Consider the following 27,383-nt stretch of genomic DNA (forward strand, 5'->3'; position numbering starts at 1 on the left):
CTCAATCAATGATCACCTTTCCTTTACATCAACCACCTTTCCCTCTCCAGTGGCTCTATATTGGTAGCACACATACATAGGTTCACATCTATGCAAAAATGCTCTCTGGGTCCCACCTCTATCTGTCAATCATCTCACTCCTCCTGTGCCCAGCCATCCTTTTGGAAAGACTGGTCAAGATTATGAGGGCAAAAGTATGACTCTACTGTCCTCTCCTCTGATCCCCCTGCTAGAATAGCTCTTGGTAGGTCCTTTGTAAATAATTCTCATTGTTTAAAATTGATGCTTCAAAAAGGCAGAAAGTTCAATAGAAAAGTGAACAAAATATTTCAACAGGCACTTTATAAAAGAGAGCATAAAACAGCCAAAAACTTATGAAAAGGGGCTCAACTTCATTAATCATCAGAGAAATGAAAACTAATACTACAAGGCTATACCACTACATAACCATGAAAATGGTCAAAATGAGAAAGATGAAAATACCACAGCAGGGTGGGGGCAATTAGGACGCTCAGGTATTGTTGAAAGGAGTATAAATTGGCACATCCACTTTGAAAAAGTGTGTGGTTGTTAACTACTAACACTAAATATGTACAAGCCCTGAGATCCAGCAATTCCACCCCTAGGAATACACCCAACAGATATGTACTAAGATATTCACACAAGCATTATCTGTAATAGCCAAAAACAAAACCCAAATTCATTAATAGCAGAATGAATAAACTGTAGTAAATTCATACAGTGGGATTCCATACAACAATGAGACAATGATTGTTACATCCCGAAACATGAATGAATCTTGCTAACGTATTGGTAAGTGAAAGAAGCCAGAAACAAAAGAGAACACAGCGTATGGTATGATTCCATACATGTAAGGTACAAAAGTTGGCAAAATCTATATGGTAGTTACCCTTGTGCTGGAAAAAGACAAGAGAAGTGCTCTTGGAATGCTAGTAATGTCCTGTTTTTTGATCTGCTCTTTAGTTCATGAAAATTCATCCAACTGTATATGTCTTTTTATGAATATATGTTATGTTACACAACTTTTTTGGCTGTGTTGGGTCTTCGTTTCCGTGCGTTTCTCTAGCTGCGGCGAGCGGGGGCCACTCTTCATCACGGTGCACGGGCCTCTCACTATCGCGGCCTCTCTTGTTGCGGAGCACAGGCTCCAGACGCGCAGGCTCAGTAGTTGTGGCTCACAGGCCTAGTTGCTCCGCGGCATGTGGGAATCCTCCCAGACCAGGGCTCGAACCCGTGTCCCCTGCATTAGCAGGCAGGTTCTCAACCACCACGCCACCAGGGAAGCCCTACACAACTTTTAAAATCTGGATATATTGATTTGCCCTGATCCTCTTCTTATTCAAAACACTCTTGATTCCCTTCCCTGTGTCACCCTTATAGGCTCTAAGATCCTTGAGGCCAGAGACAGTCTTTTTCGTCTTAACTTCCCTAGTTCTTGCACAGAACTTGACACACACCAGCTCTGAACAACTGATTCTGGACGAATGAATGGGCAGGCTGCCTTGGCCCCTGATAAATTCTGTTCTTCCCTATGCTTTTGAATCTGAAGACTGCATTTTCAGCCTCCCCTCTAGGCTCCAGGTTTCAAGATCTGCCTACAGACCACAGCAGAGATAAGAATCTGCCCTTTATTTAAAAACTGGCTTTGAGTCAGGAGCTTTACATAGATTATCTCTCTTCTCCCTCACCAATGGGCTTCAAGCTAGTAACTACTAGCGCCCACTTAACAGACCAGGAAACTTAAGGACCCCAGAGGTTACGTAACTTACCTAAAACTACACAGGTGATAAATTGGAGAAGTAAAATTGAAACTCAGGTTCTTTCTGATCCCCAAACCAGCGATCCTTCCATAGACCACACATGACGATAGACAGAACAAGTTTAAAATGCAGGTCACTGCTTTTCTCAAAGGCCTGCTCATCTTCCTGTATTTCTCATCCCGGGCAATGTCATCCCTCTTCACCTTGTGGTCCAGCTAGAGTCCTGAGAACTGCCTTCTCTTTCCCTCATCCTTCACACTGACTCAGTCACTAGTACTGTTTCCCAGACTTGCAAATCCATCCTGTACTCACTATTCTGAATATCCCAGCATGAGTTCAGGCCTCCAGTTGTTTCTTTTGAAGATTACTGTAACTGTCTGCACACTATGTCTTCCAGTGTAGGCTTGGGTCCCGCTAATTCATTCTCTAATTCTGCGGCCTGAGAGCTCCTGGTAAAACGCAAATCTGAACGTGTCTCTCCTCCTTGCCTATAGGATAAAGCTCCAACATAAAGCATGGCATACCTTCCCTGACCTGGTTCCTGCCGAGCATTCCAGATCCTTCCCTCGTGACATCCATCCTCTCCCTATACCCTGTAATCCAGCCATATGAAGATTTACTTGTTGGTTTTATGTCTTTGGTTCTTTGCATGCCAGGGCTCTGTCTTCCTAGAATGCCTTTCCTTGTGCTGCCTTCTAGACAGACTGCAATGCAGCTTGCGAGATGCAGCTCTAGAATTTACTCCTCTATCAAGTCCCCCAGCAGAACTTGATTCCCTGTTATGTCACAGCTAGGCTTTGTGTATTTTCTCTTACAGCCCATTTCAATGCATTGCAATATTTTGCAGTCTGCACTTTACTTCTAGAACATTAGCTCAGACACTTACCAGTTGTGTTTCGGCTGCTCAGGCCAGCACACAAAAGTAAATCAAAAATAGTAAAGTCATAAATTAATTAATAAATGAAACTGATGGTATGTGGGTGTATGTCATCTTAGTTGCAGATCATTTATTTTTAAGAGTAAAGCCAGAAAGAATGTTTCAAGCAGAAACAATGGGGGAAATAGATCATTTCTTTGGGTGAAGAAATGATGAGTGTGGCCCAAAGTGTAAGTTGAAAACATTTAGCTATTATGCCCCCAGGCACATAAAATCCTCAGGCCTTTCATCAATAATTTCCTTCTACCACCACAGAGCCATCCATGAGGTTGGGCATGCATAACCTTTAGGAGTGAAAGGAAAAGAGTAAAGATTTGTATCTCTGAACCTGGTGCAGAGAGCCATCCAAACTCAACCTCAAATTTTAAGTGGTACAAAAATGGTCTAAGACTTATTAGAGATTATTCTCAGAGCTAACCAAGACAGAGCAGGACATCTGATTTATCCCACGGATCAGCTAAACTGAAGTACAGCAAAAATAAACATTTTCCAGACTTTTCTGTCATTCCCAAAATACAGGACAGGGACATGGACAAATAATAAATAGTCGGGTTGTGAAGTTATCTCTTCAAGTGAAGAAACTAACCAAAGGATTCGTGGGATTGACGGAGATGAGCGTGGCTGTGAGGCACAAGTTCGATAAGGGACTTGAAGTTTCAGAGTTGAGACAGAGGCCAAGTAATGGTGGGCAGGGATACTTCATTCACCAATCACTCCACGCCATCCCCGGGGCCTTAAGTAGAAGGCAGGACACCAGATGACCACCAGAAAGCACTCCTCCCCACAAAGGAGGAAGCTGATTACAGCTTTCAGGAGCCCCCCACTACGTGAAGACTGCAATTCAAAGCCTCTCCCTAGAAAAAAACGGTGGACAGAAGCAGCCAACTACCCCTAGAAACACATAGAAAAGCCATAACTCTGTTGACATTCCAAAAAGCAAAACGGGGAGGAGCATCTCCCTCCCCGCAGTATTCTTTAATTGCCTTTTCTTGCCTCCTTTCTGAAGAGACAAGGGAGGTGGGTGATGGCAGCTAGATCATGTAAAAGTCCAGAAGGCAGCAGACATGAAGTTCTATCTAGCCTCCTTGCACAAAGGCATTATTATAATACAGACATAAAAATGCGTGGGCAAGACTTGGAGGGTTGGTCTCTGTGCCCCGGCCACCGTGCCCGCCCCAAACTCATTCCCACCCCCGTGCTTTGAAAGCATTTGTGTACACACACCCTCTGACAGATAGGTTCTTCATGTTCCCATGGAGTTGAAATCTCTGTAATTTAGCTGGAGGGATCACGCTGCTTTTATACTTCCAACAGCAAAGGTAAGAATCACTGCATGATGTTAACTCTAGTTGTATTCCAGATTTTCAGTTGCTTGTCTTCGTGTTCACATGAGCTCGATTTTTTTTTTAACTTACTCTTTGTAAGACTGCCACAGTGGCAAACTGATGCTTGTTTTGGTAACATTAGTATGCAGAAACTCGAGCACATATGCAATCTGGGAGCTTCCTCTCCCTGAGCCCCTCCTTTCTAACAGAGTTTATGACCTTATCACATCTTAAGGGAGTTGATGAGAAATGCCAAATAGAAATCAATCCGTATTTAGTAAATATTCTGTGAAATACATAAAACATCCTGTAACCACAGCTGTTCTCTGACATGAAAAATCCGAATATTATTTTGTACTCTGATGGGTACTTCTCAATAGGCCTCAACGTTCAAAATCATATCTATAATAATTTTGCAAATACAGATAGACTTCTGCAAGCTCCCCTTGGGTTTCATTTCAAAGCTCAGCTATTACCTTACTGTTTAAAAATCAAATAAAAGAATCTTAAAAAGAATCTAAAAGAGGAACACAACGTGATTTGCTAATGCAACCCCAATATTTATGCCACCCCTCCTTTTGGAATTTTGCATCTCACAAGAAATGGTGATTTGAGTTCTACAAAGTCAAGTGCAAAGGAGTTAAAGAAAATCATTTTGATTTCCTACCTGGAAATGTGCTTTCGGTCCTAGTCACACATTCTCACAATCTTGAGTCTCAATTTCTCAGGTAAGTTCGCCAATCTGCTGACAAGAAGTTTTGTGTTATGACTTCTCCTCCCACAGCGCATACATTAAGACTTGACTATGAAAATGACCTTAAGTGCTAACCAAAGCTGCAAAACCAAATCTCTTGGTTTGAAGAAAGAACATAAACACGTGGAGGTGGGACAGGCCAAAAAGACGGGTGATGCGTGAGGCACCAAGCTACACAGAATACCAGATGGCTAAGCAAAATACAATTTAAAAAGTTTAAAATAAGCTTATGAGCAACAAAATAAAGAGTGATTAGCACTGGATGATAACCGAAAGAATAAAAGAATAAATATTTATGAGTCCATACCAAAATAAATAAATCATGTAGATACTCCCTCCCTCCAAGGGGTAAAGCTTAATTATTCTCCCTTTAAGTGTGGGCTGACTTCCAATGAACAGAACATGGAAAGAGAAAAGTAGTAACTTTACAGTGGAAACCCTAGCAGACTCTACCTTAACCAAGTGATCAAGGTTAATATCACGGTGATCAGTTATGTTGACAGGACACATCCCATAATATAATGCAATGAGAAGGGCACCTTCTCTGGTCTTCTTCCCCAAAACCCATAACTCCAGTCTACAAAATTCCTGGCCAATACTCTTCAAAAAAATCCATCCCTTCTGAAACAAGCGGGATATGCCGCGGTATGCTATGTATGTTATTATCTATCGTATTGTATTTTGTGTTAGTTTACATTTAATATTTTAAAAGTGAGTAGCCAGTTAATACTAAATGGACTTTTCAGGAAAACCAGACAAGTCTTTTAAACTGTTAACCAAGCAGTCAAACAGACTAGTGTTTTTAGGCAGTAATTTTGTTTAAATAGTCATTTTTCTTTTTCTTTAATTTTAATGCTTCCATAACACATCAGAATGACATCTCCAAATGCTGTAGACGTCAGTTTTTTTCTCACCACAAATAGTATGTATATTTTCACTATGACTAGCAGCAACACGCCTGCTATTGGTGATTCTGGTAATTATTTAAATAGGCTGACTCTACATGGATTTCAATGGCACAACAGTGACGACAATTCAGTGTTAGCCAGTTACAGGACCTGGTGAGCACCCTAGCCAGACACCCCATGCTGTTTGTGGATAGGCATTCCCCAGCCTCTTGGCCGGGTGACAGCAAGCACAACAGCCCACAAGGCGGGTGGAGAACCAATGAATATAATGATAAATATTTGTGATGAAACAGGATGTTGGAGAGGGGGGAGGGGGATGGAATAGCTCAGCGACTGAACTACTGAAGCTACTTTGGAACTTTAACAGTATTCCCTTGTTGTAAAATTGGGAGCAGTACACAGACAGATCTTTTCTCCAGTGTTTTCCCTTTATTGTAAATAATTTACAGAATTACTACTGTACAACACAAAATCTACCCAGGCACAAGATTTAAGACTTTGGGCTGTTGAACCATAAAAACTATACCCTGAACAAATGCTGTAATCATCCTTTGAAGGCAATGCAAACAATGATGTGAAAATATAATATTTTTTCATGTCAGGAAACACTTTTTTTTTTAAAAGCATGGATCATTCTTTTTTTTTTTTAATTTTATTTATTTATTTTATTTATGGCCGTGTTGGGTCTTTGTTTCTGTGCGAGGGCTTTCTCTAGTTGCGGCAAGTGGGGGCCACTCTTCATTGCGGTGCGCGGGCCTCGCACTATCGCGGCCTCTCTTGTTGCGGAGCACAGGCTCCAGACGCGCAGGCTCAGTAATTGTGGCTCACGGGCCTAGTTGCTCCGCGGCATGTGGGATCTTCCCAGACCAGGGCTCAAACCCGTGTCCCCTGCATTGGCAGGCAGATTCTCAACACTGTGCCACCAGGGAAGCCCCAGAAAACACTTTTAATAGATGTGCCCTTGCTGTTGATTGAATATATAATTTAAATGATTATTTACTAAGTTCAGTCTCTCGTCTATGCCACTTAGTAACAACAATGATAATAATTTACAGGCTCGGGGGCATTCTTGTCAAGAGTAAATTCAAGAAATTCTGAAATAAAACATAGTGCTTCCTTTGTATAGAGTATCTAGACTCAGAGACTTCACTTATATGGAGTCTCCCTACTCAGGCAGATGACTCAAGTGATTCCCTTTTGTTCCCATACTGATTCTGACTATCCGATATCAATTAAGAGAACAAAACAAAAGAAATCGCCACTATGGGGGCACACTTTGGGGCTCGTTTTTCAAGAAAGAGTTATCAACCAACAATGCCTTCTTAAAGTCCACAATATTCCTCTCTTGCATCTATTTCACTCCTCTCTTGTTTTCTTGCTGATTATTCCACCAAAATAAAGTAAACGATAGCCAAAACTAAACCACATCTCTGTGAAAATTTGCTGCTTAAATGAGTCTCTGAGCATCTCTTTCACTCAAAGTGTCCTAACACTGATTGGTCATTTTGTTATATTATAAGGAGACAGAATGGCGGCCTGGCATTGGGGAATGAGGACAGAGACAAAAACTGAGCAAGATGTACAAGCTCACTCACTGAAGACTAAATATAAATACAAGAGCTTGTATCAATACAAAACATGAGCTTCTTGTACTTTTAAGACTTACAATATCAATTCGCCCTGCCTGGATTTCAACTAGTGTATTTGACAAGAACCTCCAAATGAGGAAGTAGGAAATAGATGAGTAGGAAGTAGATGAGTTTGAAGACACATGTTCTTTTGTTTTCCATTTGTTTTGTTTTCCATTTGTTATAATGGAAATCATTATAACATCATTCCCAAATATGATTTATCAATCCTTTTTATGCCAGAGAATCCCTTTGATTCTCCTTAAAAATCATTTCATGGAAAACTTAGTAAATAACATTTGAAAACAATACGAGAGTCAAAAGTTCGCAGTGTCACATATACTTTCCTTCAATAATATATTAGATATGATTCTGTAAGTCTGTTGTTCAGCATGAGCAATGGGACAGCAAACTTGAAATGAAAAAATAAAACCTATGAGAAAATACAGTAGGTGCAGAATCAGAGATGAATGTCATACTCCATTCCAAACACTGTCAGAACTGACAAATTTCCCTTTAGCATACTTTGGTCTAAACAGTAACACATTATGGATATTAGTTCCTATCCTCTTTCTGAGTGAAAATAAAGCAGCTCAATGAAATTGATCATGTGATCAAAGAAGATAAATTGCCCTTTTTTACCCCTCAAAAGAAAAAGTCCCACATGCAAGAACATCTTTACCAATACTGAAGATATTAAAAATGTAAAACCGAACCTATAATAGTCTGTAAGAATAGTTTATTATTCATTTGTTCTCATCTGTCAATCCTAACTTGCCTCAAACTTCATTCTGAGCCTTCCTAATTGAATTGGTTCAATTTCACATCCCACACCATAATTTATCAGTTCAGTAACCATGAGCAAACTGTGATTATCATATCTATTGACCCAGGGTAAGAGTATGCTGATATGTCATAAGCACACAACTGGAATGACTCCTCCTTCTCTGTGATGTATTAAAACCAACCTAACTACTGTTTTGATGATTTTGTTTACCCTTTTTTTGTTGTTTGTTTTTTTGCGGTATGCGGGCCTCTCACTGTTGTGGCCTCTCCCGTTGCCGAGAGAAGCACAGGCTCCGGACGCGCAGGCTCAGCGGCCATGGCTCACGGGCCCAGCCGCTCCGCGGCAAGTGGGATCCTTCCAGACCGGGGCACGAACCCGTGTCCCCTGCATCGGCAGGCAGACTCTCCACCACTGCGCCACCAGGGAAGCCCCATTTATATTTTTGATATAGCAATTTCTCTTCTAAAATTACTTAAAGGAAACAACCTTTCATTAGCTTTTTAAATTCTTCCTCCCTGTAATGAAATACTGGAAGATATATTGGACACCTATTTCTAAATCAGTTGAGAAATAAAACTGCTCAACTATTACCAATAAACTAAATATTTATCAGGTAACTGAGGTTATTTTTAAATGATTATAAGATCAATTAAACCAATAAAAAAAAATGTTGAAGTGCTTTATAAATTCCAAAAGTATACCCCAGTTACATAATAGAATCTGAGCCTCAGAAGAAGAAAACCAACAACAAGACACAGTTTAGATAATCAATAAGAGGCCACTAAAGTTATTTTTGCAAATGACCAATGATTTGAAGCCACATTTCTGAAATTATATTTAAATTTTAAAATTAGGACACTGGAAAGCAGTGTCATAAATGCTCAAAAACACATGGAAAAATTGATTTTCAAACAGTGTTTTTAAAGTGTTTTATAAACATGATACAACTTTTTGTTATTAAACCCTGAAGTTAAATATATTTCTTAATTTACCAACCAGCTTCACTGTATTCAGGTCTTAAATGTAATTTTCATCTACTTTCTAAACTCTCATCTGGAAATCTACATTTATCTGTAGATATGGGAAATATTATTTGTTAGATCCTCCAAATATTAAAAATATAAGCTGATGATTTCCCTCTGGCTTGATCATTCCATGATTTTAGAATATACATGTCTTTAAGAATCCAATACACTTGACAGTAGACCAAGAAGCAACATGAATAATAAGCAGAGAACTGCACTACCTTTATGACTATAATTTTTAAAAAACTTTGAAAGCATTCATCAAATACTAATCAGAAATAGATACACCAGATAAAACTAAGCTAAAATTGTTAAACTTACAAAATAACAAAACAAAATTAAATCCCATTGAGAAATATTAGAACCAAGTAAAAGTAATAAGAATTAATATTTATATACACGGTCCCCACCGGACCCATGAAGCGGCTTTGCCCCTTGCTTTGGACCTCGGGCCTCACTTCTCCTCCAGATGGACCCCAAGTGCTCCTGCCCCACTGGCGGCTCCTGCAGCTGTGCTGGCTCCTGCAGCTGCAAAGCCTGCAGATGCACCTCCTGCAAGAAGAGCTGCTGCTCCTGCTGCCCCGTGGGCTGCGCCAAGTGTGCCCAGGGCTGCGTCTGCAAAGGGGCCTCGGACAAGTGCAGCTGCTGTGCCTGATGTCGCGGAGAGCCTGCCCCGGGTGTCAATGGAGGAACACGGGCCGACCTGCGTTTTTACACCACTCTGACTTGATTGCTACATTCCCTTTCCTATGAAATATGTAAGTGGTAATAAAAGTTGTTGACACTAAAAAAAAAAAAAAAGAATTAATATTTATAATATGTAAAGAGCTCATAGAAATTTATTTTTCAAAAATAGCTAGGGGCTTCCCTGGTGGCGCAGTGGTTGAGAGTCCGCCTGTCGATGCCGGGGACACAGGTTCGTGACCCGGTCCGGGAGGATCCCACATGCCGCGGAGCGGCTGGGCCCGTGAGCCATGGCCGCTGAGCCTGCGCATCCGGAGCCTGTGCTCCGCAACAGGAGAGGCCACAACAGTGAGAGCCCTGCGTACCGCAAAAAAAAAAAAAAAAAAAAAAAAGAAAGAAAAGAAAAATTAGAGTACAGAAATTAGCAAAATGGAAAGTGTTTATGAAAATATGGTTTTGAAAATAAGGGCTATATCAATATCATGATTATAACTATTTCAAATGTGGGGCTATGAGCAAAGATCAGGAGTATACAAGGAAAACCTAAAAATCAGATCGATAGATTGTAAAAGGTGATTGGATAGTTATATCTTTTATTTATTTGTTTCATAAGAGTGCATGAGGGATAAAAGTTAAAACTTGACTAGAACAAATGAATGCAGTAATCTAATGAGTTCCTAAATAAAATCTCCCAAATGCATCAACCAGTACCTACCATGAGACAATGACTACTCCCCGGGCAAGTTCACCCACGGCCGGATCTCTGTACCCAAAGCAAGACTCAAATTTTACACAAAATGAGACTGTGAAGGACCCATAGCATATCCGTGTCCTCAGAGCCATTAATCCACAGCCAGGTCTTTAAACATTTACTGTATAGCTTGTGATGTTAGGAATGGCTCCTTGTTATCCTTTTAACTGTACCACATCCATTATTTCTACGGGAGTTCATGACATGCTACCAAATCACGTTGTTTGAATACAGGCAGTTCTCAACTTACAAACACCTGACTGAGGAAAACCAAAAATAAAACCAGTTGCTGCTGTCCCCGGGTTGTTGCCTTCTAACACTACCAGAAGTCTTGCTGATACTCCCAGAGAGACTCAGCTGTTGTGAAAAAAATCTTAAACTTCTTAGAGCATTGGAAGGGAGGAAGGGTCAAAGAAATGAAAGCAGGACCAGTCAGGGAAGCCACACAAGGCCCGTGCTTACCCTCAAGAGGGCTCAATAAACATTTGATGAATTAATGAATTACTTTCCACGTTCACTCCTGTAGTTTGAGCCTGATGACTGTCCCTATCCTATTCCAACAGCCTAATAACAGGCTTCCTTCTTGGGCTCCTGATTCATGGAGCTGGAGCTAAAGAAGGGAATCGAAATCCAGAAACAAACAGCTGTGATCAAGAGGCTGCCCACTAAGGCAGTTCACAGGACAGAGTCCAAGCCTAGGACCAACTCAGAAAGGTCTATTTCCAAAAGTGCAGGCAGAAGGTACATGATATACATAAAGATAAGACAAGACATAAACGGTGAAAGAAATACTGAAGTTGAAAGTCTAGCAAAGCTTATTAACAAGGATGCCAAATAAGAGATCAAAACAATGAAGTCTTGGGCTTCCCTGGTGGCGCAGTGATTGAGAGTCTGCCTGCCGATGCAGGGGACACGGGTTCGTGCCCCAGTCAGGGAAGATCCCACATGCCACAGAGCGGCTGGGCCCGTGAGCCATGGCCGCTGGGCCTGCGCGTCTGGAGCCTGTGCTCCGCAACGGGAGAGGCCACAACAGTGAGAGGCCCGTGTACCGCAAAAAAAAAAAATGAAGTCTTAGTGTGATATGGAAGAAGTAAAGATGTATCAAAGTAAGGGTGGGCTGGTTTGGGAATAATCTTGTGACCCCTCAGAGCCCCAGTTTGATGTATTACTCCAGCATCACTTAGATGGCAGAATCACTTTATACACATCTGAAGTCTAGTAATTTCTCAATTCATTTCACCATATATATATATATATATATATATATATAGTGTCATCTTCTGAAAATTTGAGCCACTCCATTGCTCAAAACTCTTCCTCAGCCCCTCTCACCAACTGAATTAGAGAAATCATAGAATCTTAGCGTTTGAGAAGGTTTTAAGACCTTTTAGCTCACAGTGAAAGGGGTAAAACAACTTCACTCTTTCATTAAAGATCCATCGCAATACGGTCCAGGCTATACCCCTTATGATTCTCTGATCCTATCCTTGCACACTTCTTGCCTCCTGGCTTTCACTCACGGCCACCATGCTGAACAACTACAGGGGGCACCATTTATATCACAGTCTATGTGAATGCTGCCTTCAAAAGTTTAGCAATATTCAACTCTTAGGCAGCCATACGGGGTGCTCCTACTTTCATCTGTAACATTCTCTTCACCTGGAATGCCATCTCTCAACAGCATCTCTGCTTTTAAGATGCTAAACATTCTTCAAAGTCCATAAAACCTTTCCAGTTCCTACAATTGGTTGTAATCTTTTTCTTTGAACTTTCATTTCATTTGGTTTATGCCTCTTTTATGCATATTCTGTCTTCCAGTATAATGAGTTCGTTATGCATGTCTTATAAGCAATCCTAGATTGTATGTATACTCCCTGAAAATGTAAATAGCATAGGATTCACCTTTCTTTCTACACAGTTCCAAGCTCATTGCCCAAATCAGGACAGGTACTTAAGTAACTGTTGACTGGGACTTTTGGTTGGGATGGAAACAGATGATTCAGGAACTAGAAATGTTGGAGTAGTTTAGACTGGAAAGGAATATAGTGATAGATAACGTAGGACTAAATTTTGATAACCTGACGCCCTCAGGCCCGCTAGGTTGGACGGGCTGCTAAGTGGCAGGATGTCACTCTCAGAGTCACACTTCTCCTTGTTTCAAAATTTTGCCTAAGGGCTTCCCTGGTGGCGCAGTGGTTGAGAGTCCGCCTGCCGATGCAGGGGACACGGGTTCGTGGTCCGGTCCGGGAAGATCCCACATGCCGCAGAGCGGCTGGGCCCGTGAGCCATGGCCGCTGAGCCTGTGCGTCCGGAGCCTGTGCTCTGCAACGGGAGAGGCCACAACAGTGAGAGGCCCGCGTACCGCAAAAAAAAAAAAAAAAAAATTTTGCCTAAGACCAAACATGTACTTATGGAAAAAGAGAATTTCCTCTTCACCTCTTCCTCCTGCCAGTAAGACACAACCTTCTGAGAAAATGAATTCCCAATTCTACATGACCAATTAAAAGCACAGTTTTGAAACAAAATACAAAGTAAGCCAGCACAATTTAACCTGCTTTATATAATATCAAGAAATAATTTTCCTTTTTCAGTTAACAAAAACCTACTAAAGAGCAAGTTTAAACACAAACAAGAAACACCTGGAGAGGAGATATACCATCTCGGAGGGACCTAAATATGGTTTTCTCTACTATATGGAGCCCATGTTTTTCCCTAGCACATAATATACATTTTCTTAATTAGTATGCATGCTAAAATATCAATTTTAATAGATGTGTCATGCTCCAGGGAAACCATTATGATATATCAAAGGATGATTAGCCATATAAAATATGATTTGGCATTAACTATATAAAAAGACATCTTCAAATTGGTATATACAGATTTCTATCTATATACATAAATCTATCTGAATATTTTTGAAGACTAAAATATGCTGTGTTCACGTGGCATTGGTATAGTGTACACTGGTTGATGATTCAAAATATTTTCGTATGTATCTACATACATGAGCATTTATAATCTGAAAAATAAACCCCATGCATTTTAAGACAATTTAAATATGAACAGGGCAGAGGAAAGGGCAACAATATTAAAGAGTACAGAGCTGGGGAATGAATTACGTACTAAGGATGTAAAATAAGCCTTCACATACCAAAAATTTTTGAGATTTTTAAAAAATATATATCAAAAAGGTTAAAAGTACTTGGCTTTCAGCCAAAAAATTCTCAGGGTCATTATCATGAACACAGATCACCCAGAAAACCTACATATTTATTTATATTGATTTATTAGAAAAATACTAGAGTCATTATCATGAGCATAGATTACTATAGCAAATCTTATACACGCACACACACACAAACACTTATGGATACTCTCCTATAAGACAAGGAATACATTAAGCCCTGGAAATGCAGTACCAGATGGGATAAGCATGGTCTCAGCCCTGGTAGAACTTAGATTCTAAGAAGAAAGATCAACCAATAGTTACTGTAAACTGGGGTAACTCAGTAATGCCTCCTCAAGCTACTGAGATGCATGCATTTGCTTACTCCTTCACTCTTCGGCTTCCCCATTGGCCTATATTTTGTTTGCCTTTTTAAGATCTTATGTCTGATCTCCACAGTTTGTCTATTTCCTTCTTCACTTTCAGGCTGTCCGCTATCACTCTTGCAATCAGTGTGCCATCCTTTACCAGCGACACTCTTCTCCTTCCCTCTAATGTACAGCTCCTGATCATCTCTAGAAGATTGGATCACTGAGCCAGTGAAAACTGAGACTCAAATAAGGACAAATAAGCTCCAAGTGATGGCTTATTAAGTGTTTTATATCACTGTGGTTTGATGAAATCGTGGCGTTCTTTCTGATGTGATATTTCTATTATCTTATTGACCCAGACAGGCATTTGAGAAGACAGTTTAAGCAAATGTTCTACCCACAAAATTTCCCACCTCTTCTCCCATCCCCTTCTAAAAAATTACAAAAACATTAAAAACCCCACACTTCTGCTTAAAAGAAATATATTTGCTGTCAGAAAAGGTTTCTTTAAGCAGAGTACTTGGAAATGGTATCATAACATATAGACTATGTTTCTCAAAGAGCAGTCCTCAAATCACCTGCATCAGAGTTGCCTGATTTGCTTCTTAAAATTCAGGTTTCCTATGCTCCTCCTCAGACCTAGTGAATCGTATTTATAGAGCCTAAGAACTTGAACTTTTTTAAAGCACCTCGGGAGCCTGTTGAGCATGATAAAGCTTGAAACCACTGATCTGAATAATCAAAGAGTGCTCATTGAAGATGTCAGGCTGAGCTTAAAGACCCAAGTCCTTATTTCACTATCAGCCTGTCACACTTACCAAGTGCCACCCTCTGCAAAGCACTGGATAAAATTAAGTTTAAAAAGTTTTTTAAAAATAACGCTGAAAAGCTGTCGCTGCCCAGGAAGCTTCTATTCTGACCAGGAAGACAAAACACAGACAAATGAAAAAGCTTTAAAATAGACACACGCAGCATTCAGGGGGAGCTGATGGGGGCCCAGCAGCATTCCGCTGTATGGTGGGCAAACGAACATTGAGAGGGGCCGAGTCCAGGACTGAGCAGAGTACCACTGGAACCCATAAAGGAAGACCTCCAAGACAAGCGTGGGGCAGAACTGAAAAGGAGAGATTTTCAAGCGCGAGCCTCTGAAGAGGTGTAGGGGTTGCCAGAGGGCACTTAAGAAAGAAGAAAATACGTATCATCATATCTCTTGCTTCCACAGAGAAATGCCCAGATGCAGGGTTAGCAAAATCTTAGACATTGCTTGGGCGAACCTTGAAAATGAGCTTTGACAAATACATATTATCTTTTGAGGCAGACAGAGGAGGTATTGTTATGCCCAGTCTATAGATGAGGAAACTAAGAATCATCTGAGGCCCTTTCCAGAACTGGTCCTTTCCTTCCATCAGAGATTCTCTGCCCGGCCTGACACTGCCCCAGGTAGAAGGGTAATTAGTTCATCACCTGTCCTTCAAAACAGCAAGCATTCAAAAACATTATGTTTCTCCCTCCCTCCATTTCAAGAAGCCAGGGGGAAGATGTGTGTGTGTTTTTGTGTGTGTGTGCATGCACGCGTGCACACACCTGTGTGCGCGTGCCCACATGTGAGCATACACGTATGCACACGAGTGTGTGACTAATTTAACTAACCAGTCATTATTTCTTAATAAAGAGTCACTGTACTTTAGCATCTCATGACTGCTCCAGCAGCACTAGCATTTATGACAAATTGTGCTGAAAAATAATCAAAGTCTCTTTGATTTGTGATCAAAATGACCACTCCAAATCGCCATACTGGGTTAGCTAGACACATCTTTCCTCTGGCCGTAGTGTCCAATATGATAACCACAGGTAGCTGTTTAAATTTAATTTAAAATTAACATTAAATAAAGTTAAACATTTAGTCCCTCAGGTGCACCAGCCACATTTCAAGTGCTCCAAAGCCACATGGGGTTAGTAGCTACCCTGTGGCCAGTGCAGATATAGGGCAGTCCCATCGCTGCAGACTTCCATTGGACACCACTGCTCCAGAGTACCATTCCTTCCGAAAATACAACTACAGATCCCAATACAAACAACAGTTGTTATTTACATCTAGTTCTAAACATATGCCAACAACACTGACCAAACTGTGTTGTTCCCTTCCACTAAGCCTGTCCAAGTGCCTTGAGTAGAAATTCATAGCTTGCTCCTCAGACATCTATTAATCCCTTCTGCTCATCGTACTTCTCTTTTCATGGTGGTTTTCATCCTAGCTTGATAGTTATGTGCACATCATTCCCCCTACAGTGAGCTCCTCCAGACCAGCGGGGTCACTTGAGCACTCTCACAACCCAACTCAATAAGAGTTCCATAAACACAAGGTATATTCTTAATTAAAAGACTACTAAGGGGCTTCCCTGGTGGCGCCGTGGTTGAGAGTCCGCCTGTCGATGCAGGGGACACGGATTCGTGCCCCGGTCCGGGAAGATCCCACATGCCACGGAGCGGCTGGGTCCATGAGCCATGGCCGCTGAGCCTGCGCGTCCGGAGCCTGTGCTCCACAACGGGAGAGGCCACAACAGTGAGAGGCCGGCGTACCGCAAAAAAAAAAAAAAAAAAAAGACTACTAGGTTAGAACATAATATTAATGGGAACATCCAGAGAGTAAAAATATAGAAATGAAAGGAAGACAGAAAAAGGTCTAAAGCATGGTAAGGTTTTGTAATCATTACCAAGTGGCAACTGCTTAGATGGAAATATTGCTTGTGCTGCATATTTAGAAGGAGAAAAATCAAATTCTTTTAGGAGTAGGTCCTAAAATGTATTGAGCTGATATCATAAACCAGAGGAGCACTGGGCTACCTGTCAGCTACCCTACGTCAGTGTCATCAGCCAGTGCACAGAGACTGACCCCAACCCCCGTGCAGGGTGACAAAGCCAGTGCTCTCAGTGACCTATGGGAATTGGACAGCATAGCTTAGGAGAAGCTTTTTCAATAAAGTTTGTATCAGTTTGATTCTCATTCATGCAATTACACTGTCCTCAAAACCTCAAGCCTTGGGATTCAAATGAGAACCCTTTCTCTCACTCTGAGAACTTCCTCTGGACCACTAAAAAAAAAAAAGTAAATTTCCTTCATGTTATCATTTGGATAGTTTCAAATAATCTAACATATGAACAATATCTGATATTTTTTAAAAGCCTGTTGGGGCGGGCTTCCCTGGTGGTGCAGTGGTTGAGAATCTGCCTGCCAATGCAGGGGACACGGGTTCAAGCTCTGGTCTGGGAAGATCCCACATGCCACGGAGCAGCTGAGCCCGTGCGCCACAACCACTGAGCCTGCGCTCTAGAGCCCGCAAACCACAACTGCTGAGCACGCCCAGAGCCCGTGCTCTGCAACGAGAAGCCACCGCGATGAGAAGCCTGCACACCGCAATGAAGAGTAGCCCCCCCTCGCCGCAACTAGAGAGAGCCCGCGCACAGCTACGAAGACCCAACGCAGCCAATAAATAAATACATTAATTAATTAATTAATTAAAGGTCTCATTTTAAAAAAAGAAAAAACCTGTTGCGGGGGGCAACCCATGTATCAGGGCACACTGGATGTGTCTATGAAGATGGAAAAATTAAAAAGGAAAAGTTATCACATTTGTACTTCACCACTCAGGGTTTTATTTAGTCAACTTTAATTCAGTTTCCAGTTCTTAATTAAGCTTCAGGACACTTTCCCACAAGCCGTGGAAGCTAAAGATACCTTCAGGGCCACCTTAGGCCAGGGGAAAGGTAACTTCACAGGAAATGAAACCAGGCAAAAAAGCGAGAGCACAAGTGATGACAGTCGGAGAGATCAAGATAAGGGCTAGAGGGGGTGCTAAGGTGGCCTACAGAGGAAGCGAAACTTCAAACCCGTGTAGACGCATCATTTTCCACAAGAAAGTCACCCACTCCTGCCCCCACCTCACCTTCACCCCCATCTTCTTTGCTCATCATTATGGCCTTTCTTCACTTTTAACATTTTAGATTGATAAAAAGCAGCCAACCAAAAGCCCCACCCTACCAAATGCTTGATTAGCCAAATCGCCAACGGCAAGTTGCACCTCCGCACACACCTTTTCTGCCACAACGTCCCCCAAACTTGGTCAACCTGGGGCCCTGAAACAATACCAGGCTCCCAGTATATGAACAAAGGCGCTGGGGAGGTGCTTGGATTTTGCAGTCGCGGTACAGGCGATGGAGCAGGATGGCTAAGCCCCCTGTGTTAGACTCCGGGCATCACTGCATATCCGTGTGTAACCCTGGGCAAGCTATTTACCTTCTCGGTGCCTCCACTTCCTCATCTGTCAACTAACGACAGTTACCATATGCCAGAAATTTAAGTTGTCCACCAATTCTAAGACATATGCATAGTTTTCCTATTTCAACATTTCTGAAGCCAGATGGTGTCTTGCTATCATCAAGAGCATCTTTCAATTAATTGTAGGGTTTACTGTTCTTTCTTAGAAATACATCAAATGCCATCTTACGAGTGATGGCACCTTAACGCCTATGAGATATGGTAGAACCTATTTCATAGGGGTTTTGGTAAAGATTAAATTTGTTAACATAATGTTAGTATTTAGAATAGTGCTTGGCCCTGAGTAAGTTGTGCAATTATTATTAGTTAAATTTATGACTCTGAAAATGGATGCGGTCGTAAGATAAAATCCTCCTATTATTAACCATAAACTGTGTGTTAGAATGACGGTTAATGCAGAGGTGTGGGGAGGGATGGTGAAATACCTACTTAAACTCTGATTTATCCCCAGCCCTTGGCACTGTGCCTGGCACAGAGTAAGTTCTCAATAAGCAACTGCTGACTAAAGCAACTGAATGTACAACCCAGCCTTATTCATGCCACAAGACGCCTTGCAACAAACAAAACATCTAATATCCCTTCATATAAAGGGAAACCAGTAGGTGCATGGCTCTTTGATGTTAAATTACACATAACAGATTCCTACTTTTTAAAGGCTGGGAACATTTTTCTAGATCAAGACTTTGGGCAGATTTTCTCCCCCATAATGGCCCCTCTACTTCGACTGTCTGCAAATTTAAATCCTGAACCCCATCTGTCAAGGCCCAATTCAAATTTCATTTCTTCTAAGATTTTTTTCCCATCTTATCCTCCCTCTTTCTATTGCACCTTCACATTCATCTCAGCCACCATACTCACTTTATTTGGACCTCATTGGACAGAAGAACACTACCTGTGCTAAAATATTATATCAGAATGGGAACTCTGTCTTAATTGTCACTGCCTCCCCTGTAAGGTCTCACACAGAGTCCATCTGCTTATATTTGAATTGGGGCCCCGCCCCACAAAAAAAAAAAGATACTGAAGTTCGAACCCCAGTACCTCAGAATGTAACCTTATTTGGAAATAGAGTTGTTGCAGATATAATTAGTTAAGATGAGGTGATACTGGAGTACAGTGGGACCCTAATCCAGTATGACTAGTGTTCTTAGGAGAAGATGCCATGTGAAGACACAGAGATACAGAGAGAACAGCATGTGAAGATGGAGACCAATATTGCAGTGATGTATCTACCAGCCAAGGAACCACAAGGACTGTAGGTCTGAACCAGAAGCTAGGAGAGAGGCATGGAATATATTCTTCCTCATGGCCCTCGGAAGGAACCAACCCTGCTGACATTTTGACTTCAGACTTCTAATATCCAGAGCTGTGAGAAAATAAATGTCTGCTATTTTCAGGTACCTAGTTTATGGTACTTTGTCATAGCAGCCCTGGAAAACTAACATCTCTCCTCACTTTGAGGCTGTGACACTGGACTCTCTTTATTGTTGTTGTTCTTCTCTGGCCAGCCTTTTCTAATCTTCTTGGTGGGCTCATGCCCTTGTTTCAAGATTTTAAAAGTTGGGGATTCTCCAGGGTTGGCCCCAAGACTTCTCTTCTTCTCACACTAAATATCCTCCTTTACATCCTTTCATCTACCCCAATTCAATTACCATGTATATGCTGATGGCTCCCAAACTTCTATCTCCAATCTATCCTCTCCTCTAGATGAACATGTGCAACTGGCTACTTGACATCTCCACATGGATAGTTCAAAGCCACTTTATACTCAACAAATCCAAAAACTAACATCACCACTCCCTGAAACCGGGCTCCTCTCAGGCCAACGAATGGCAACTCTGCCCATTCAGGTGCACAGGCCACACACAGGATTCATTCTTGGCTATTTCCTCTCCTTCACTCTCCACATCCAATCCACCAACAAATCCTCTATTTCTCCCCACGGAAATTTCTCAAATCTCCCCACTTTTCCGCATTCTCCACCTCCACCGCTCCACTGCAGTGGATTAATCCAACGTTAACAACCCACTCCCTAGATTACTGCGACAGCCTCTTGACTAGCTCCAGATCCATTCTTGGCACCCTCCAATTTGTTCCCCAGCAGACTGAGTAATATTCACAAAGCAAATCTGACCCTTTCATCTCCATGCTCAAACAACTTCTTTGGCTTTCCATTCCATTTGTCTTAGGATAAAGACCAAAATCCTAAACCAAGGCTCTACAAGGCTCTACCGACTCTCCCCCTTCACCTCCCTTGCTCTTGAAGGTGCTCCAGCCACAGTAGTGCTCCTTTGATTTTGATGGGACCCATGATCCCGCCCATCACGGGCCGGTGTGCAAGCTGCTCCCTCCACCTGCAGAACCCGCCAACTCCCTTCACTTAGTTAATGTCTTCTCATCAGTCACTCTGGGCTCAACACAACCCTCCTCAGAAGATCTTTCCTTGCCTTCGCCAAAAAGACAGAGCTGCCCCGTTCTCCTCTCTCCTCGCACCTTCCTCTTCTCCTGCGTAGCACTTAAGCATAGTTTGTAATTATACAGTCATATGATTATTGGATTAATATGGATGCGTGTCCCCCACAAGGGCTGAAACCACAACTTTCTTGTTCCCACTGTATCTCCAGCTCTTAGAACAGTGTTTGGCATATAAACAGACATTCGATAAATATTTGTTAAGTAACTTAAGGAATAGTAAGCAAACATGATATATGTGTTGAAAGAAGCTACGGTGTTTTAATTGTCTATCATACTGATATGCAAATTCTTTCTTTATATACAGTACTTTTTAATTTTCCAAAAGCTTCTATTCTAACCCAGTGGATATACAAAAGTATTATAGGCAATAGTTTAGTTTAGCTAAACTAGATTTTAAACACATTGCTTCTAATATGGTATTGTTAATACGTATGCTGCCACAAACAATTATTAATTTATGTCACTAAAAATTTCAAATCTAATTAGGTAACTTCTTTCCTACTCTTATTCTAATCGTCCACATATGAGTAAGTGAAAGTTAAGTAACAGTTTCATCTGTGATATGCTCTCAGTTTTGCCACCAATTCTTCCTTCTCCAAGATGATCAATCTACTTGATTTGAAAAATAAAATACGCTTAATAGTAGAAAAACGAAGTACTGGTGTTACATCTCCAAAATGAGAGTCACTTACTCATCCCAGCCCTATTAAAACATTTTCCTCAAATTTTCCTGAGTGCATGTCTTGGTGTGGTGCTGAGAAGGCCACAGCAACAGCCAGCAGAAGCCACAAGTATGACTTCCCTGTAAAGCTCACCCACAGAAGATGGCAACGGGTATGAGTGCATGTGAACTTCAAATTGACAAATTTCATTCCCATTAACAGTGATGATAAAAGAGAATGTAACACATCTTTTCTAAATGATGGGGAAATGTTAGTATTTCAGATTTTATTTTATTTAAGGAGAGTCTTACATACAACTTCCAATGATATGTGTACCCAACAGCTGCCACAAACCTTGGACATGATTGTACAAAGGGCAACAACGCTAAGCAATATCCCCAAAATAATCGTATCTGTACATCAGATAAGCAAATTCTGTCTCTCAGATAGCTTCACACACATTCTCAAAACTATAATATTTTTCCATAATTTTAACAAGAACACTATTAGTACTGAAATGAAACTATCACAATAGTCTCTCTCCTCCCTTTTTCAATACTTTCTTCCTTCAACACCCCCCCCCGACCCTTCTCTTCACCATCCTATTTATTTTTTCTATTAAGCAAACTCAGAGTTAAAACTGCAATAGTACCCAGAGTTTTCATGGATGCAAATTCTGCTTCCTACTAGCTACATCTTCCTGGGCCGTATACCCTACTTGGTCCTCTTACCTTTGAATTCAGTTTTGAATTTAGATTCTACTTTTAAAAAAAACCCAAAAAACCCTATTAAAGCACTAATAGACTAGATGCCTCCTAACTACAGCATTTGGGCATTCTGCATTGGCTTTCAACTCTGCAGGCCTGTGGCTGTTTCAGAACTGTCTCCCCAAGATTCATGCCCATGAGGTCATGCCCAGCTGACCTCTTTGGAACGTGATGCCATGAAGCACAGCTGTAAAAATAGAGCACTCTATAAGAACTTCTTATTCACCAATAAACACAATGTGCTTTCAATTTTAGAGAACTAACATGTTCATATCTTATAAGTACAGGGGAAATAAATGAATGAAAGAGCCTTAACTTACACAAATGTTTTTTCTCCCATGACCAAGCAATGTAAAACCAAACTGACACATACAGGTTTCAATAATTTTGAAAATGAGGATGGCATAAAAGCAATTTAACTGAGAGAGCCTGACGTCTCAGGTTAAATCATTCTCACCATGATTTTTTTTAATATAAATGTCTGTTATTAACACATTCATGTGTTTCTTCTTAGTATATAATTCCCTACATATTATTTTACTTTTAAGTCATACAATTTAGATTGTTTTATTTTTTAAAACATATTTTCCGCTTTGATTTAAATGTCTTTGTTAACTCCAAGTCACTGATCTATCCCTTTAATGACATTTTCATTCACTCACACTGGATTTCTTAATTCCAGTGTATTTGCCATTTTTAAAAAAATTTTAGGTCTATAAAAACACAAGCAAAAAGAACTGTCAAAAATTATAAAGACCTTTAAAGTAAGTCAGCTCAACTCTCTTTTTTCATGAGATATGATCTAAATAAAGTAAATAAAAGGAAAACTAGAAAATAATAGTATGAAATGCATTTTGTATGAAATATATAAAATTCCTCTCTCTTCTTCCTGATGACAGAGCTTTGATTCACCCATTTCAGAGCTTCATATTTTAAGATTTGATTATAATTGTGCTTTAAAAATCAAAAAGTGAATCTTACTAGATTCTCTTTGGCGAGGTCAGGGATGTGCTTTGCCAGTGACAGCTCAAATCAGGAACCGTCTACAAATATCTTCTAATTAAATCTAGGTCCACAGTAGTCTTCTCACATACAGGCCTTTTTTTCAAATCACATTGCTCTTAATGAAACACATGCTGTAATGCAGTTTATAGGATGGATAAGTTTATTATTATTCTATTCAAAGACCCACTTTTATAAATTTCCTCTTATTTTCCTTCTACAAATAAACTCTACGTTCAAACCTATTAACCTTTAGGAAATAAAACGCAATATCCATCATCTGTGCAAGAATAGTAACGTTACATGTTTAAATATTGATAATCATATTTAGTTTAAAAAAACATACCCTGACACAGCTCTCACTCCACTCCTTTCACATTTAGTGTGACTATTCTCAAGTAATATTAATAACTTACAAATAAATATATGCCAACTCCACATTGGTCAGTAATGTTAAAGAGCAAAGAATCTTGGTCCTCAGTGGAGGCAGAAATGTCTCAGTTACCCATTCACAGATGAAACCACAGGAGTTAAAAAACACTCTACATATTCTTTATTCTGGGTAAAAACAGAGACCTTTCAAGCACATTTTTATGTCCTTAAACATAAACTTTTTAAAAATATTTCTACAGTAGGAAATTTAGTTTCATCATATGAAGTTATTCTGATCATTGTAAAGACACAGTAGTCAAATTTTCTATAAGCCCTGCAAACGTTTCCTTTCACACTCATTTCACCTCCAAAGATAAGAATTATAGACCATTTTGCATACCTGCTACATAAGGTCACAGAGTTACAGCTAAAAAGAAAGTCACAAACATAAGAATAATGTCCCTCCTGTCATCTTCTGCTACTTATTTGTCACTTAGTTATCTTGGTATCTCCAAGAGTCCTGGCTTCTAAAGGTCAGGGCACTCAGAGCTGGCCTTGGTCCAGTGGCTCACAGTGCTACCATTTCCCAGGGAGTTCCAGTACTGTTCCACTCTTGTACCACCCAGGTAACACGTTCCCGTTCTGGATTACCACCACTAACAAACTGAGGACCCACCCCCCAAGACCCATACCAGAAAGAGAGCTCATTTGGCTATTCCCCAACTACCAAGAAACAAATTCCCAAATACATCTTAAACTTCAAGACTTCAGGAGCTGGATTATTGTTTGAAATAATTTTTTTAAAAAAAGTGCCCTTAGAAAAAGAAAAGAAACTTAACCACTAACAGGGAGAAAGACTTTTTAAAATCAGATTTACTAACCTGGATAAGAGTAATTATCAATCCCATCTGTTTCCAGATGGGATTTTACTCATTCATTCACCCATGTATCCAGCAAACGTATAACAGCTACAGTAAGGAAGCAGGAGGGTCAGTCATGATAAAGAGGTGTCTTGAGGTTTGAATTCAGACTGCCTGTTAAACGCAAGCTCCAAAACACACTAGCTTTGCGACCTTGGACAAGATACTTTATCTCTCTGTCCTTCAGCTTTTTCACCTTTAAAATGAGGAGACTGAAAGCCCCACCTGATAAGAGGATAAAGATTTAAAGATATGGATTAAATTAACACACGTAAAGTGCCTAGAAAAGTGCCTGGCACTCAATAATTTTTATTTTTAGTTATCACTATTAACTAAAAGCTTGATCAGATTGTAAAGTTACAATGATAAATAAGCTCTATTGCCCGGCTCCCAACTGAAGACGACAATGGAGTGGGGCCATGAACTAACTTTGAACTTGTTTATCCTAATCTGAAAACGCTAGAGAAAAAAGGATTTTAAACTTCTTTTGGTAATTCGAGGATTTAATACTAAATCAGAAACTTCTGTGTCTAATTTAAATGTCTTCCCTACACCTACCAATAGTAGGAGCTTAAACAGCCATTCACATGAAATAGCAAATGATAGACAAAAAATAAATGCCAGCCATCTCCTAGTTATTAAATCACTTTTCAGTTTTTATCTTACTTTAACTGTCCATAGCCTTTGGTATTGACACTCCCTCCCTCTTTGGGGAAACCCTGGCTCCTACGATATGACTTTCCTGGTTGCCCTCCTGTATCTCTGGTCCACATCTTCATGACCTGGTCTCAGCTTACATCTCTACCCTATTTTTCATGAGCTCCCAATTATCCTTTAAGCTTCACACACAGTAAACTACTTAGGATTCCCCAAACTCCCCCATGCATTCTCAAACCCTCACCACACTGTTCTAGAGACCTACTGACCCTCAGAAAAGCTGCTGAGAGAACGGTTCACCCATCCCCCAAGGATGGCTTAGGGCTCCTTCCAGGTCTTCTCACCCTCTACTGCCTTCTATTTTTGCACTTATTCCACAATATCCTAGTCCTTGGATTACAAGTCAGTTCCCTCACTAGACCATGATGGCTTTGAGGGTAGAGATGTAAGCTTTCAATTATTATTTGATAATATATAAGTAACTTAACTAGGTAAATAAGTAAACTTTTAACAATTTCCTCCTTTCCTAGTATGTATTGAGTGCTTATGATAGACCAAGTACTTTACATATATTAACTCATTTAATCCTCAGAACAACCTTTGAGATCCGTTTTAGGAATTACCCCTGTTGTACAGGTGAGGAAAACTGAGGCTAAGAGACATGATGCAACTTTCCCAAAGTCACACAACTAGAAAGTGGCTGAGGCAACGTTCAAACCCAGGCAGCCCAGCTCTGAAACCCACACTCCTGGTCATGCTCTATACTGCCTCTTCTCTAGGCATAAACCTGATTAAGCAACAGAACTGGCTCTCAACAAGGATGATGAAATTTACATCCCTAGAGCATTAAATATAGATTTTTTTTAAAGACCAACTTGTCTCTGGAGGCAAAGGAAAGACCAGATGACCACAGCATGCTCCTTCCACTACTATATACCTTTTCTCATTATTTTACATACTCATCCATACTCTCCAGAAAACGAAGAAACATGTTTTAATATAAATTCTGCCCAATATCTAACACACTGAGTATTATCAATAAATCAATAATTATGAACAACTGCATCACTGATAAGGACAAATATTTATAAGTTAATACTTAAATAAACACGAACTGAAATACAGCTGACACCATAAAGAAAAGAATAAAATAGAGAGGTGATGCTACCTATTACATTTCCCATTATGTTAGCTTCAATCTTCCACACTCTATCAGAACTTTTACTTAGCCCAACCCAACCAAGAGGTTATATTGAACACTTTGGAAAATACTTTTTTTTTAAGGCCATTCATATTCACTTCCAAATAATATTCTAGTTGAGATACTTTATTGGATGGAACCCAGTCTGTTTTTCATTCATTGCACCTCAGAGAGACAGGGAAACTAAGACCCACCATCAAACCAATGCTTTCAGGAATAAAATATCTAAGTTTCCAAGTCCTATACTCAAGTTACTCATTTTGTCACAAATATTTATTGAGCACAAAGATCAGCTACATAATTTACAAAGCCCAGTGCAAAGCAGGAATACAAGGCCCCTTGTTCAAAAACTAAGAATTTCCAGGCAACAGAGCATTAAACCAAGCTCAGGGGCCTGTGGGACTGCACAGGTCACATACCCACCCACGAAGCTAGCCCTCTTGAGCCCCTAGATTCTATGCTGGGCACCATCCTAGGCACTGAAAGTAGAGAAGTGGACTTTTAATCCACAATCCCCAATTCCAGAAAGGTTCAAAGGCAACATCAAAGATCCTATTAGGCAAGGAATGGTCAAAGAGAAATCATGTTTAAGAGCTCAAAGAATCTTTGGATCTCATACTGGTATGTAGCGCCTTAGGGTTAAGTGCTAATAAAAATGATTCAAATTCAAGTGGACTGATCTTTTGCTTCACTGAAGGTCTTCCTTTGTAAATCAATAGGTCAATACGTTTGTTAAAAAACGATTCTCCTTAGATGAAAAAGGAGGACTACACATGATTAGTACAGTAAACAAAGCACCCGGGCTGACGATATTGCTAAATATCATGCTTCTTTCAACATTTTTCAACTTACTAAATGCTTACTGTGCCTC

The 27,383-nt window shown here is 40.4% G+C and overlaps 1 protein-coding gene and 1 pseudogene across 2 annotated transcripts in view; one reads left to right on the forward strand and one right to left on the reverse strand.

Moving 5' to 3' along the window:
- The window catches only part of HIVEP2 (HIVEP zinc finger 2), a 192,490-nt gene that overhangs the window by 141,861 nt on the left and 23,246 nt on the right, over positions 1-27,383 (reverse strand). Inside the window, exon 2 of one of the 2 annotated variants that reach the window (XM_030853306.3) lies at positions 4,711-4,785. The exons of the other annotated variant lie outside the window; for it this stretch is intronic. The gene's annotated coding sequence lies outside the window, so the exon portion shown is untranslated. The remainder of the gene's footprint in view (positions 1-4,710; positions 4,786-27,383) is intronic. 2 annotated transcript variants of the gene reach the window in all.
- LOC115851381 (metallothionein-1E pseudogene) lies at positions 9,615-9,881 on the forward strand (annotated as a pseudogene).

This window comes from Globicephala melas, chromosome 14 (genome assembly GCF_963455315.2).
Source record: "Globicephala melas chromosome 14, mGloMel1.2, whole genome shotgun sequence".
NCBI classification, from domain to species: Eukaryota; Metazoa; Chordata; class Mammalia; order Artiodactyla; family Delphinidae; genus Globicephala; species Globicephala melas.